This window comes from Haemaphysalis longicornis, unplaced genomic scaffold, assembly GCF_048455015.1.
Source record: "Haemaphysalis longicornis isolate Haplotype H1 unplaced genomic scaffold, Haemaphysalis longicornis Haplotype H1 scaffold_36, whole genome shotgun sequence".
In the NCBI taxonomy this organism is placed as follows: domain Eukaryota; kingdom Metazoa; phylum Arthropoda; class Arachnida; order Ixodida; family Ixodidae; genus Haemaphysalis; species Haemaphysalis longicornis.
In genome coordinates, this window is record NW_027526353.1 from 2,953,859 (window position 1) to 2,968,094 (window position 14,236).

Sequence of the window (14,236 nt, forward strand, 5' to 3'; positions counted from 1 at the left end):
ACGATAATTTTTACTGGCCTTTCGCAGTAACTACAGATGCTTTGGATAATTACTGACCATGTATTTTCGATTTCAGCTCACAAGCGCTGCATCCCGTACCATCTTCTACGCCGCCGTTATCCGCGTCTCAAAGTTTGTCACGACAGTGTTGGGGGATACTACTCAGCTTTCAGTACCTTCAGGAATTAGGCCTGCATGCGGCCACCAAGACACTACGGCTAAGGCCACGAAGGCGGGACGTGATGTACATAGGATTTTCTACCGACTGGGCTTCATCTATCGAATTTACATTTCGGCAAAGTATTAGGAGGGATAATACGCCAGACGTTCTTAGGAGTACGATGCCTGAGTTTACTCTAATTTGGTGCACCACGCTTCTAGAATGTAGACATCTAATTGGCCATCTCGGTGGCTTAGTTCCCGGACTCCTGTCGTTTTCGTGCGGTGTATGACTAGACGGGTTTAGTAAACTCTTGATCTCGAACTTTTGGTAAACGTATGTATTGTGCTGCGATAGATGCACTGCTTGCAAAATGTTCATGAAATGCCCTCGTGCACAGGTCGACCATTAAGGACTAAAGTTCTGTCGGGCAACTCCTTGGTTTTATGCTTTGAAATGGCTGAAAGCGGAGCACAATTTGAAGGAAGTTCACAAAGAAGTCGCAGAATCCGTTTTGTATGCCTGTGTCAAGGGTTTATGCCCATAATGGGGCGTTGGTTGATGGAAAGGAACAGTGTTTACTTACAAGGTTTACAAATTACGTGTTACGACATAGGCTGTGCTGTTGACGGGCGTCTTCGCATCGGCCGCCCAGGCCTCACGTCTCGCGAACTCCCCTTTCCCGCTTGGAGTGCCAGCCTCTCGTTAAACTTCCCCCAATTCCCTATTGAGCTCGCTTCTCTCGATGCCGTTAACGTATTTCACCTTCGTGAGGCAGTACTGTAAAAATGTGTGAAAACGGGTGTACGGGTGTTGAGACGGGCGGGAAATAGTAGCTGTGCAAATACCTTGTCATCGAAATATCGTTACAATGAATCACTCCTGCCCAAGAGGATGAAAATGTGATATTGATGTTGAAGTGCGAACCACAGATCGAGCATTTTGGCTATCGCATGTCAATATCCTAGAGTCTTACGCGCCCAAATGGTAGTATTTGTACCAATGCGCCTAGTGTAGCAGCAGGATGCAAGTGCGAAAAAGGCAAGCGCTGACCCCAGGTCGGTGTCATAAGCTGGACTATGTTATGGTGTGCAGAAATTAAACGAAAGCAGCCCATAAGTACTTTCGGCGCGATGACAGCAGAAGACGTCCCAGGATTCTGGACAACAATGTTGCTAAAGAAGAGGGAAAACTGCATTTTCACAAAGAAGGGGGCTGTATTTCTTTCTCCGTTGTGGTCAGCCTTTCTAGCTTTTTATCGAACCTAATGCTCATATGAAAGCTGAAAACCAATCTATATTGTCCACCCGCGGAATTTTTGGTGAACATTTTTGGTCCTACAACACACAATATGTGTCGGGACGGGTGCAAACCACAAGTTTTTTTACTAATCGCGTAATTTCTACAAGTGATAATAACAGCCAAGCTGTGTTTTCCTGAGCCCCGTCAGTGCCTGGCGTTGGTCAGAACTTTAGGAAGCAAATAGGAGACGAGGAAATTACTCAGAGAAGAATTTCCAGTGGGAGGGGCGACGAAGACAGGAGCCGATGAGCATGTTCGGTAGTGTGCTTCGCAGCGCTGCTGCTCGAAGGGATGAGAGCGTCCGAGATTGGTTCCGTATGGTAATGAAGTAAACTCTGACGTGCAGTTCTCCTGGGTGGAAGATTACGACGCATTTGCGCACGCATTTTTACAGTCTCCAACGCTCATCTTGTAACCTTGATTTGTATCATGACCGCAGCAGGACGAGTCTTGAGAAGGAAAAACGCGCACGCATACGCGTCGCTCTCTGCGGATGCCTTGCCCTTTGGTGTCCCATTAGGGATGAGATAAGCATATATAAGAAAAGGTAAGGTGAGGCCAATGAGCACCACCAGCTCCGCTGTTTCCCTTTCTTCGCAACTCAACTGCGAAGCCGCCGGAATTGTGAAAGTAGGGTGTACTAGGTGTGTTTTATGTCATGCGGCTCACCTAAACACAACTACTCACAGTCTGTTTACTGCTTGTAAAATTTATAAGACGTCAATATAACTAGTACGTATTGCAAGGAATCAGGAATGTGTTGAAGGGCTGCATTTTTAGTGGTTGAATGCAAACAAGTTTCTCAATTTGGAAATCCTTTGTTTCGTGTCTCACACCAAAGGAAGCGCTTTTTTGGCCGCATCATTAGTTTCCCGCAGTATGTTCGGTTTGGGGCAGACAGTAGCTGTGTTGCAGATGTTGCAGACCTGTGTTGCAGACAGTAGCTGACAGATTGCAAATAAACTTGTATGCTGATCGAGCAAGAAACAGGGCAAATAATACTCCGGACGATGACATTGTTGTCAGAAAAACTTCTGTAAGCAATGCAACTATTTTAGTTGAAAGCAAGAATATGCAAGTGTAAGAGTCGAGGTAGGCTTTTTTTATTGCCAAATCAGCACAGGCTCCCTGAGACGCCCCAGCTCGCTGATTCTAGCTAAGACAAAGCGGCGGAATTCTTGTGGCATTGGACTCAGTAATTGTCTTGATAGGAATGTATCCACGACCACGGGGAAAATTCCTCAATGGTATATATCCAAGTATCAATAAGGAGAGTGCCTAATCACGCTGTTTAATATAGCGTGTGGGTAGGGTTGACAAGGTGATTGCTAACCCTTTACTTCATAATAACCAAAAGATGAAGGAAATGCTGCAACGATGATGACGATGAACATGATGGCGATGATGATGATGCGGAGGAGGAATAAGTGGATACTTGTCACTCTAGCCACAGTTACATTGCACAGAATGAAGACGCTACCAGCCTCGCGACACTTGATCTACAAAGTTCATTGGTGTTGTGTATGCTGTGATGGAACCTGAAACGTCTACATCGAAAGATACTAGAAAACATGCGTTTCACACTATACATGGATATTAGTTCTACCACAAAACTTATGCTTTTGCTTGCAGTTCCCGACGGACAGACGTAGGTGCGCACTCAATTTTTTTTGCGAGCATTTAAAACACGCCTACCTAATCGGCGAGTAATTTTGCTGCGCATTTAGGCGATTGCAAAATAATTCATGTGCTAGGAGAATTCGTACAAAAGTGCATCGTGTATTAACTATCGACATACGTGAATGTGTATATAGACAGGGTGTATCGCCACGCTTTTATGTACCCTGGTTCTGACCACTCAGTTCGTATCCTAAAAATCCCTTGAGGCCGCTGGCCATAGTGAGCACTTGCATGCCGTATTTTTTGCATGATGGCCTTGTCCTTTTCTATTGTGTTTCTGGGAATCGCAAACTTCCAGCAGATTTTTATGGAAAAAGCATCGAAAAGTCTATCACACCAAGAAAATATCCGCGGGACTCTAAATTATTACATGCTCTTAGGTCCAACGCCTGGCGATCCTTATCAATACTTTCAGGGTTGCAAAAGAGCACCAGCATCTTTTTCTTTCCATTCGTTGTTTTTTTCTGTCCAGCGAAAAATTTCGACCGGCGTCATTTTTGCAACGCCGAGTTGCTGTCTCCCTCTTCTTTTTATTTTGTCCCTTTCACAACGCCAATAATGTCATCAAACACCCAAATAAACTGGTACACGGCACAGCTTCGGTGAATCTGAGTTATGCGCGCTGGTTGGCACCAGTTTTTTTTTCACGTGATATGACGTTCTGGTACGAATTGCATCCACTACTCTTTATTATTTACGTTTCCCATTCAAGTATGAGCGTTCTGTGAAGCCCACACCGGAGCCCCTCAAAGCTCCAGATTGTGCCAACTAAGGGAAGCTTGGTTAGGCGAAAAAATGCGAACAACAGCTACTATGTAGTTCCACAACTGCACAAGTGCTTAGATAGCACAATAATTGTGAGCCAGGCTCCTGCTTCAAAACCCATGGCTCCAATCAAGTCGGATGATACTTGCGTTTACTCTTTTATCCAGTCTTGCAACGGCAACCACAGAAACGGGTGACTTTTGCAGAATAGGGCACCTGAGGATTTCGTCGTAGAGTCCAGCGTTCATCGGCAGGCTTCGGCAGCAAAAAACATTGGGCGCGTATGTGCTTCCTTTACTGCAAATGTCACCGAAAGACGATTGGCTTCTACCGTCCCTGCCAAGTAATTGCATCTTCCACACTTATTTACTGCAATTACTGCAACTGCATCTATTTTCCTTCGCCTAACTGCTCCCCTTTTAACTCAAGATTCTCTCGGCGCACAATAACCATATAGAAACGTTGCACCCGTCAATGCCATTTTAGCATGTTCCGGTGCTCTGATGCCGTTTTGTAAAACGTTTTGTTGCAGTTCGAGGCATTTTGTTTCCGCCAGAAGGCTATAATGTCGCCCGTTAGCGCGGTTTGTATTTTTAAACTTGTAGCAACCGCACCAGCTACCTTCATTATAGAGCCATTCCCCTCACTCGGCAGCCCAAGCGACATAGCCTGACACGATACGCGGCTGCGCGAGTGCACGAGGACATGGTGCCTTGCTCCGTTTCGACAAAAGAAAAATAGCTTCGCCTTGTCGATGAAGAGTCGCCCTGTACGAGGCTCCTTTCCTTCGGCCGTACTTAGTGACCAAAATCTGGTGACAGACGCCAACACACCACCGAAATTAATGTAGGGCCATATCCCTCGACAACAACGACTCGACCCGTAAGAAGAAGCACACGAAGAAATGTGAGCCGTTACTGTTTGGCTGCCCCAATTTTGGGAGCGGATTTTGCCTACTTGGTTTCAGCAAGCCGAGGCGGAATTCCAGCACTCCCGCAGTTCCTCCCAACCAGCCAAACTTCGCGCCGTCAGAGCCCTTCCACCGACAGCCGCCGAGGAGATCGCCGACATCCTCGCTACGTTCAGCCACATCCGTCCGGCAGCACCTTACGAACAGCTTTAGGCAGCCCTCCCCGGAGCACACAGCTGCTCCGGAACGCACGCGCATGCAGCAGTATATCTCGACGGAGGACCTCGGCGACCACAGGCCAACCTAAATACTACGGCGCATGGCCCCACTCCGTGGCACGCGTTAGCACACCATGAATTACGCACCGCTGCGTGAACTTTTACTTCAGCGCCTACCTTCAAACGTGCACATGGCTCTTGCCATTACTACAAATATGGACCTCCAGGGTTTCACCGCTCTATTATACTAAATCATCGTGTAGCCACCCACTTTTCTCAAGTGGTCGTAGTTACATCCGCTAATCCTCCGTCTGCTCCCTGCTCCACGAACGGGGCAGCTCCAGGGGAGTCCGCTTCTGCAACTAGACCCCATAGCCTTTGCCATTGTTTCGACAGCGTAATCTCTGCCGCAACAGAAACCGGTAGCTCACCACAACGTTCCCGTCAACTTCGTCCTTCGTCGTCGCAGCGGGGACGCCCAGAGCGGCCCCGGAGTGGTTCGTCCGTCCACGGCATTTGCTGATATCACTGGTGCTTCTGCGATGACGGCCGCCGCTACCGTTACCCCTGCACCTGGACTGGAAAACGCATGGCTGGGCAGTAACGGTGACAAGCGATCTCGAACCAACTGCCGATTGTCGCCTCTTTCACTTCCCGGACCCCAGCACAGGACACGTTTCTCGTTGATACCGGTCCCTGGTTAGAATTATGCTCTGTACGCGCGCAGATCATTGTCGCCGTGCCATACCGCATTTACAAGCAGTTAACGGCATGCGTACACGTGTTCACAAGCAACACTCACTGACTCGGAAACTGAAGCTTCGCCGAGTTTTCCGGTGGGTCTTTCACGACGACGAATTTAAGGCTGGAATCCTCGCTGCTGATTTACTCAAACAACATGACCTTCTCGTCGAAGTTAAGTGGCAGGGACTCCTGGATTCTACGACATTCTTCCTCTCCGTGCAATCTGTGTGTCCGTAGGCAGCTCCAAATGTAGCACGTCCTTTTCTACAGTTACCGATTGACGGTTCGCCATTTTGTTACGTGACGTCCCAACGGTGACGTATTTACCTGGCTGCACTCAGCCTCTTGGTCACGAAATCTGGCATCTTATTCTCACCACTTCCTCTCCAATTTTCTCCCGACCAAGGCGACCTAATCCTGACAAATTCACACTCCCCCGTTCGGTGTTCGAACATACAATGAAAGTGGTACATCATCCGTCCATCATCCGGTAATCACGCATCACACTGCAAATGGTGCCAAAGAAAACTGAGCACTGGCGTCCATGCGGCGATTACCGCACTTCGAAAACCATGATCGTTTCTCACCGATGTCCGATACCAGACCTGAAGAGCTCACCTCCAGTGTGCAAGGGGCCACTATGTTCTCCAAAATAGACTCAGCCCGTGATTACCACCAGAACCATATCGCAGAAGAAGCCATCCACAAAAGTCAAATCACAACCGAATCAATCCTGCAATATCACCGCGCCTACATAAACGCAGGCGCCTACGTTGACCGCCGCTCCTCGCGTAGCCACGCGAGAGACACGGCGTGACATGCTGCTCGGCCGCGCGATGCACGAAGAGACGGGGTATCCCTCACCTCTGCCATAATAGAATCTGCTTTGCTGTTAAAAAGTCGCTGTACACAAAATATTGTTACTGGCCAAAGGAAGTGCAGGTTTCTCCATAATGTTTCCTGCGAAATCTTCTTTCTACCGTTAAATTACATGGAGAACACTCGAGACCAAACGAGATTTTTCTACGCTATTAAGTTGAGGGACAAACACTCTCCATATCAAGTAAGATATCGCGTGCGAAGTTTTAAATAAAATTAACGTTCCATGCACTTCGCTGGAAACACTGATGATACGGGCGGACGCCGCCGGACAGTGCAATCCAAACAGAACTAAGCATACAGAATGGATGGTTTGCGGCAGTATTGACGAATTTTATACGCGCGGCATATGTATTTCATCGGAGGACTCGTTATGTATACATGCGTCATGTATACACTATATATACATGCGCTTCATCACAGTAGATGTGGAACGCATGCCAATACGAACAAATGGGCAAACATGTGTCTAGGCACCACGATGACGTGTTTTGTCAACCGACAGATTGATTTACCTAAACGAACCACTACAACCGAATTTGCGTTTTGTCAAGTCAATAGATAGCCACAATATATAACAATCATGGTTGTTCTAAAGAAAATATTGAGCAGATAAACAAGGTGAGAAACAAAAGGCTGCGAAAGTGATGACTCTGGGGTCAGTTATTAGCAGCTACCTTAGGAGAGCGCAATTAGCCTTTGCCGATAGGTGCGACCGTCAAAAAAAGAGTGACGAAGTAAAGGCGATTGGCGGTGGCCGACAAAGAGCTAGATCTTAATAAGGGCACAGATAAATCACAGGTAGGAGAGCCAACACTTATATACCGATTTTCGCACCGGCCCTATGCGTCACTTGTAAAGTTATGTGTCAAAAATGTTTTTTGATGCCTAGTGTTTCTTTATTAATTTTGCAAACTGCATCGCTAGGGCAGGAATTTTGTTCTGCTGGATAATGAAGGAAAATTCCTAAAATAAAGAAAGAAACGAGGTCCTTTTAAGTCCGATTTCTATGTGGCATTTCTAATGTTAGAGAATAATTGTGTGAGAATGCTTAAATAAGCTTACAAGGAAAAGTGTAACTATATAACGTACTAGCTTCTGTGTGCACATAAACATCTACATAAAAGTGGATGTCAAACTAACACAACAGAGAATATATTTATAAATTACAGAATACCCCAATCCCTTAATTCAAGGCTTCACAGATAATATACCTAAAAACACGCTGTGCATACATACATACTTGTGTACATACATAAAATGAATAACCACTTGCGTACACACATACACACAATGTGAAAAATATCCAATGGTTGTAGGAACACTCAAAATAGGTTGAGCAAAATGCAGACACGCGTGGCAGTAATAACAAATTTGACGTTGTAATGACCTCCATATACCAACTTTACACATATACCAACTATACTCCATATACCAACTTTAGCTTTTGAATACATGTACACGACTAGGAAATGGCAATATTTTCAGCGTTTTAATGTGTATTTGATACCTCCTTTTTATAGAGTTCTTTATCAGTGCTTAGAAGGCTGTGTACCCTTGCACACCCATTGCCTGTCACATTCCAAGTTGCGTAATTGAGCGCAGTATCACTTCGATCTCCTTGTTTATTCCCCAGCCATTAGTTTCTTCTTGCACATTTGGGAGCGTTCGTTCCACCCGCTGTGAAGTGTGGTTCTCGCAAACCAAAGCACAGATATGACATCCCTGTTCATTCCTCCAAAATAGTGCTCCCACTTGCTGCTTGTCTTACTGCACTTCAGTACCCTTCCATGCAATGCTTTCCTCTACATTTCGTCCGTGTGGGTGCCAACTGGGACATAAATATAGACAAGGAACACGAGTACCTTTGCATTTTTCTCCATTTCTTTTGCTACGATCGTTTATAAGCCAACCTTCCTGCGCAGGTTCCCCCAACGCCGAAGAACATACGTGGAAGAAGGTGTGTGCTGATTCTATTACCAGATTCGGTGTCGTACGTTTTCCCTTCTTACTCTTTCCGGTTTACGTATAATTTGTACTTTTGTTACTCTCTCCGTGGTGCACCGTAATCTCGTTTTGTCAATCCGGGAGCCGCCGATTTCAGCCGGGGCACACCAGGCTGAATGGAAAGCCGCGAATCCGAGCAACGGTGGCATGGTGAGACTTTTGCTCAGAGGCAATGCTAATCATCTCTGTATCATTCCAAGTTTAGTGTATGTACTTTGGAAGTACCATGGATCGACGCACAGAGAAAACTACAATGAATCAAATGCAAGAGTATAATGAATGAAAAGCAAGAAGTGCAGACACTGATGAGCGAGGTAGGTGGAAAGGTGTAAAACGACTTATTCGCATCGTGGTATCAACATTTCGACTGAAGGCTTTTACCAGTTGAGTCTGAAGAAATATCTTGGGGAATAATCCTTCCACCTGCTGCTTGAGGATAGGGGAGTAAGTTTCAAGAAGGCAACGCGTTGCATTATTTGGAATTTTGATATCACATTCCGCAATACCGATCTCGCGATCCTCATGGACGTAGAACCAGTAAAAATACCTAGACAATGCAAATACCTTGGGAAACGATTTCGGAACTATCTGGTTTCCTTAATTTCTACTTTGTGAAAGAAGCAATCTGCTAAAAGAATTCAGCAAAAGTTCTTCAGTGTTTTGCTGAATTCAAAGTGATAGTTTGTAGGGTAAACATCTGCAATACTTGTCGCAGTAGATTGTTGAGTACTCCAACTTTCGTAAACCTTAGTTTTCACCTTTATCTATTGATACACACCCAGCCATGGGCGTTCGCTCTACCACCATATTAGAACTGCCTTAACAGCGAATTAATTTTGAGGGGCCAGCCTCAACCTGGAAGGCTCTAGAGGGACATATATTTCTATATATGCCGAAATTTATTGTTCGCTATTCACCATACATCGCTTCCAAAAGGGGTTACATCTCATCACTTCTTTCACCCTGAAGAGCCGTAGAATCTTCTCAGGTGTTGAAGTTGCGCACAGAGGGTTTAAATTACGCAATAACTGTACCAAGCACCTTTAAAATCCTAGGAAGACCACTGTTAACAAAACTACCGCTGCGACACAAACAAGCTGCTGATGGGAACAATCGCAAGGTGTGAGTAGAGACGTGCTCGTCTTTTGGTGTTTCGCTGAAATTTATTATTGTTTCTTTAAACCTTGTAAAAAAAGCGTCTATTCTATGACACGCGATCTAATGCACAGGCAATATTTGAAAATAGCTTCCGTGGCGCCTCAACCGCAGAATGCCAGGATTTTTTGTAATCCAAACATATATAAATGCACTGAGAGGTTGAGAGCATTGCAACATCAAGGCAGTCCCCGGAAAGAACTATTACTCTAAGCCAATCCCCAAAATTTCCACTTCCAACGGGTCTCCAATGTACACTGATGTGTCCGCAATGCTTGGTAAGCCAAAAGCAACGAACAGACTCGAGAAAAGATTCCACTCACAAAAACACCGAACGTGAAAGGTTTTCCCGCAGTTGAAAAGTCTTAAAAACTACAATAGGAAAAGCAACATAGAATTAATAGTGCGGCGGACACAACAGCGTGGTCGCACGTGACGTGCCAACATACAAGAAAATGTTTACCCTGATGTCAACTAAGATTTCTATCTCAGTAATTGGAGTAGAGAGATGAAAATCACTGCTGAGAATACTCAAGCAACTGTTAGAAAAAATGGTGTACGCTGAGTGAACGTTCCGAGCTGGCAGGACATTTGTGTTGTTTTGTTATTTTTTGCCGGTTTTTTTCGGCTACCATTCGCCCCAGATTAGCTCTGTGGCGTTTGACGACGCTCCTCAGGAGCCGCTTAATAAATATGCATGTGTCACATAATGCGTATACCATGTGTGTTTCTTTGCAGCAGCAGTAAGCATAATATTCAAGCTAATCCTAGACAAACAGGAAACCTAAGAATAACGAGCTGAAGCTTAGCTCACGCTACGTATATCCTGGCAAAGCGCAGATAAGCCACTTGTATGTTTTTGTGAGAGGTTTGAAAATCATCATTCACCCATGAACAATCGCCAATAGAGTAGTAAGGAAAGAGTTAAGGTGTACCAGCCTAACCGATTAACGTAATCCGGTAACGTTTCGGGGAACTCGGGTGAGAGGAGGTTGCATGCAGAACGTACGCTGAAAAATGGTCTTGCACCGTTTCCTACAACTTTTCGGCTCCTTTTATTGTTACTTCTGTTACTGTTTACTATCGGTACGAATGACGCGATGGAATACCGCTACTGCCCTAACGCACGTACATGGCATCGCCACTACGCGACGAAGTTCCACATTGACGTGAAGGAGCGGCCTATTATGAAATATATAAACCGACTTTTGATTCGAGAAGCATGTATTACTCGCTCTAAAAAAATTTCAGGGGATTTGTTTGTGATTTTCTAACGCATTTTAAACACAATACGTACTCGGACATGTTGTGGCCGAGTCCGCGCGGTGACAGTAACAGAAGGTCGCTCTGTTCGAGCATTCTTTCGGTGTTATGTGGGAGCGTAAAAGGCCTGTCCCATACATTCCGTTAGCGTTTTAACCCATAGAAATGCGTGCGATTTATAAGCAGAATGATCAATTTAAAAGACGGCGGAAAGGGAACCCAGAAAGTCAGGAAGCCCTATCGAATGCGATGCCTGATGTGCAGAGACCTCAAAGTAGCGTACGCACGCTAGCGGATGTTGTTCACGTCACGAAGAAGTGAGACATCCTGGCCAGACTTCGAGCGGAGCGCTTGCTCGGTACTTTGAGAAACATGAGACACGGAGGTTAGGCACTGCATGCGAAAATACGGTGTTTTTACCTGCAGTAACTCCAATAATACTCAACACACAAACACAACTTTATGAAGAAGGTGATTAGTAGAGCTTTGGTTCACCTTAAAATGTGAGCAACCACTATCGGCAGAATTTGTTTCAGGGTTCCTTTTAACGTTAGATTTTGCAAAAGCATAAGGAAGAATACCTACATATATTTGGAGGTTTAGCTGAATACTGCTCTCTGGCGGCCACATGGTTGACTCGTAATGGTGTGCTCTTTCTTGCAAAAAGACTGCATTGTGTGGTGGCTAAATCTAGTTTTTCCTCGCTGCGAAGCTACGAGCCATATTAGCCTTTATAGCGCACCAGTCAGGACGCTATAACGGGGTCGGGGCCACATGTGATTAAGTTTACAACTGGAATTCGACGAGAACAAGATAATAAAGAAGGCCAAGCTTGCGCCGCTAGAAGACCACGTGAAACCATATTTCGCGGGTACAGTATGTCTGCCTTTTTTGATTACTTCAAGTTCTTCAAAGGCAGACCAATGTAGCTGCTTTACAAAACAACCTTGAACCAACTCACCTACAAACCACAATAACAACCTCAAAATATCTCTTAAAATAATTGTTAATCGGAACAAACTCCAAATTAAATTTTTTTATGTCTTCCTTTCTCATTAGCCATGCAGTAAGAACGACTCCGGATCGTCAGAGCACACGAGGAGGTAAAGACTGCATCATTCATTGCTGCCTGTACTAAACGATGGCACGCAACGGGCTGCCTAGCCTAAATCCTGACATGACCATCTTCTGCCTGAATAAGGCTACCGTATCATCAAAAGCATTACCAGAAGACGTTTTAGAACACCTTTTTTCAGCGAAGCTGTTTTTCGTAGAGGATTTTTTGGGACGAGGCATGTAACGCGGGCGCAGCGATGTGAAAAGGGCATAGATAGCGACGGAGATAGCAAGCGCAAGCACACGTGCGCCAAGTTTGACATGTTTTTGAACTTAACGTTTGTTGAGACAGAGCATTTGTTAACTACTAAACATTTGCAATGTTTAGAGTTGCCAGGTTTCCTTTAGCAAAAAGAAGACATTAGAAATATTTGGGGCAACACGTAAAATATTAGTGCTATTTTCATGGTTATTTTAATTGGCAATACATGCCTGTGTTATTTCTGAGGTAGGAAACGAAAAGGGAGGGTTGAGAAAAATGCCTCCACTTTAAAGTACACACAAAGCTTGCTGCTCCACTCCTCTTCACGCCCCCTCCCCCATGGCCGTGTTCAAATTAAATAGCACCAATAGCTTCGAGTAGATGGTGCGAGAAAAGGATAACGGAAGTATTCAATTTCTCCCCAGCTGGGTTCGAACTGCTGGTTTTGAGAGTTTCCGTCGTGATTATCCCCGTGTTTAGGTAACGCCAGGCAGCGTTGCTGTGATCAGCAGCGTTCGCGATGTGGAGTAAAGCTGCGCTACGTTTTTTGCGAAATATCGTGTGTTGGTACACCACGGGCAAGCGAACGTCACTCTCTGAGAGAAAAAGACACAGCTGTGAGGGATATTCCCTTATAAAGGTACATTACGAGCTCGACATACTTCTGGCGTATTGCTTTATACGATCGCCATTCCGCACATACACTTTATGTAGTCCCAAGAAGAATATAACGTTAACGTATGGTTCCAGTTCAGGACACCAACATGGAAAAAAATTATTTAGAGCGGAAGCTTACAAAAAAAAAAACGATTTTTTTTCTTTCATTCATTCTGTTTCACCTCGCATATCAATTGGGAGTTCACAAAAGTGAGCAAAGGCGTTATTATCCACGTTAATTTAAAACTGGTATATGCGAGTCATTGTAAAAACAGGCTGAGAGTTTAGGATATTTGTTTTTGTTAAGCAGCATATTTGAGAGCCGTACACGATTTCAATGGGAAAACCGAAAAGAGAGACCGCCGCTATGGCAGATGTAAAAGCTCCACTCTTAGAACCGACTGAGAACTAGAGCAACGGAGGATTTTTACATAACCAATTGCCACAGGAAAGCCCGTAACGCATCTGGAAGCTCCCTTTCAGTTCGTCGGAAGCCGCCGATATGCCATTTATTATGTTTGAAAAACCTTGTAAACGGAGCAATAACTAATTACCTTGCCCACCAATTCGAGCAATTATCTAGTAAACCGGCAGCATACTACGCTTCTATATATTATGTGCACATATCCAAAGCGTACGAAACCATCATCAACTTCCATTGTTTCTGCCTAATTAGTTCCGCTATCAGTCTTTCTGAAAGTCGGCTGGTAGCTTGCGCGGATACGTATGCCAAAAACAGTCTGTCTCTATTAGACCGCAGAGTGAATTTTCGCTACGGCGGTACAATTATGGTTATCTGCGATGGATTACCTCAGAACGCCGTGGCAACGGTTTTTTCTGCACCAGAACAGTGCAGCCTGTTTCGATGTAATTTCCTCCTTTTCTGATACAAAACGCCCTGGTAGCATCACCATATCAGAAAACATCCTCATCCTATGCAGACGTGTTGCCGCACTGGAACACATTCTGAATAGTCCAAACATTATTAATAAAAACGCAAATATTCTTGGTAATCATACTGTTTTTTTAACTGCCATATTGACTGCTCTTTCCAGATATGCTACCTATGCTTTGAAGAGTGTGGTCTAGATTCTTTGATTCTTTCCTTATCGCAATGCCTGCCGTTCGATCAATCGATTGTAGGGTTTAACGCTGCGACGCAACGCAGGCGATGAGGA

The 14,236-nt window shown here is 45.0% G+C and overlaps 1 pseudogene; it reads right to left on the reverse strand.

The window, feature by feature from the left end:
• Positions 1-8,824: 8,824 nt before the first annotated feature.
• LOC144177982 (U6 spliceosomal RNA) lies at positions 8,825-8,890 on the reverse strand (annotated as a pseudogene).
• Between the last annotated feature and the right edge of the window lie 5,346 nt (positions 8,891-14,236).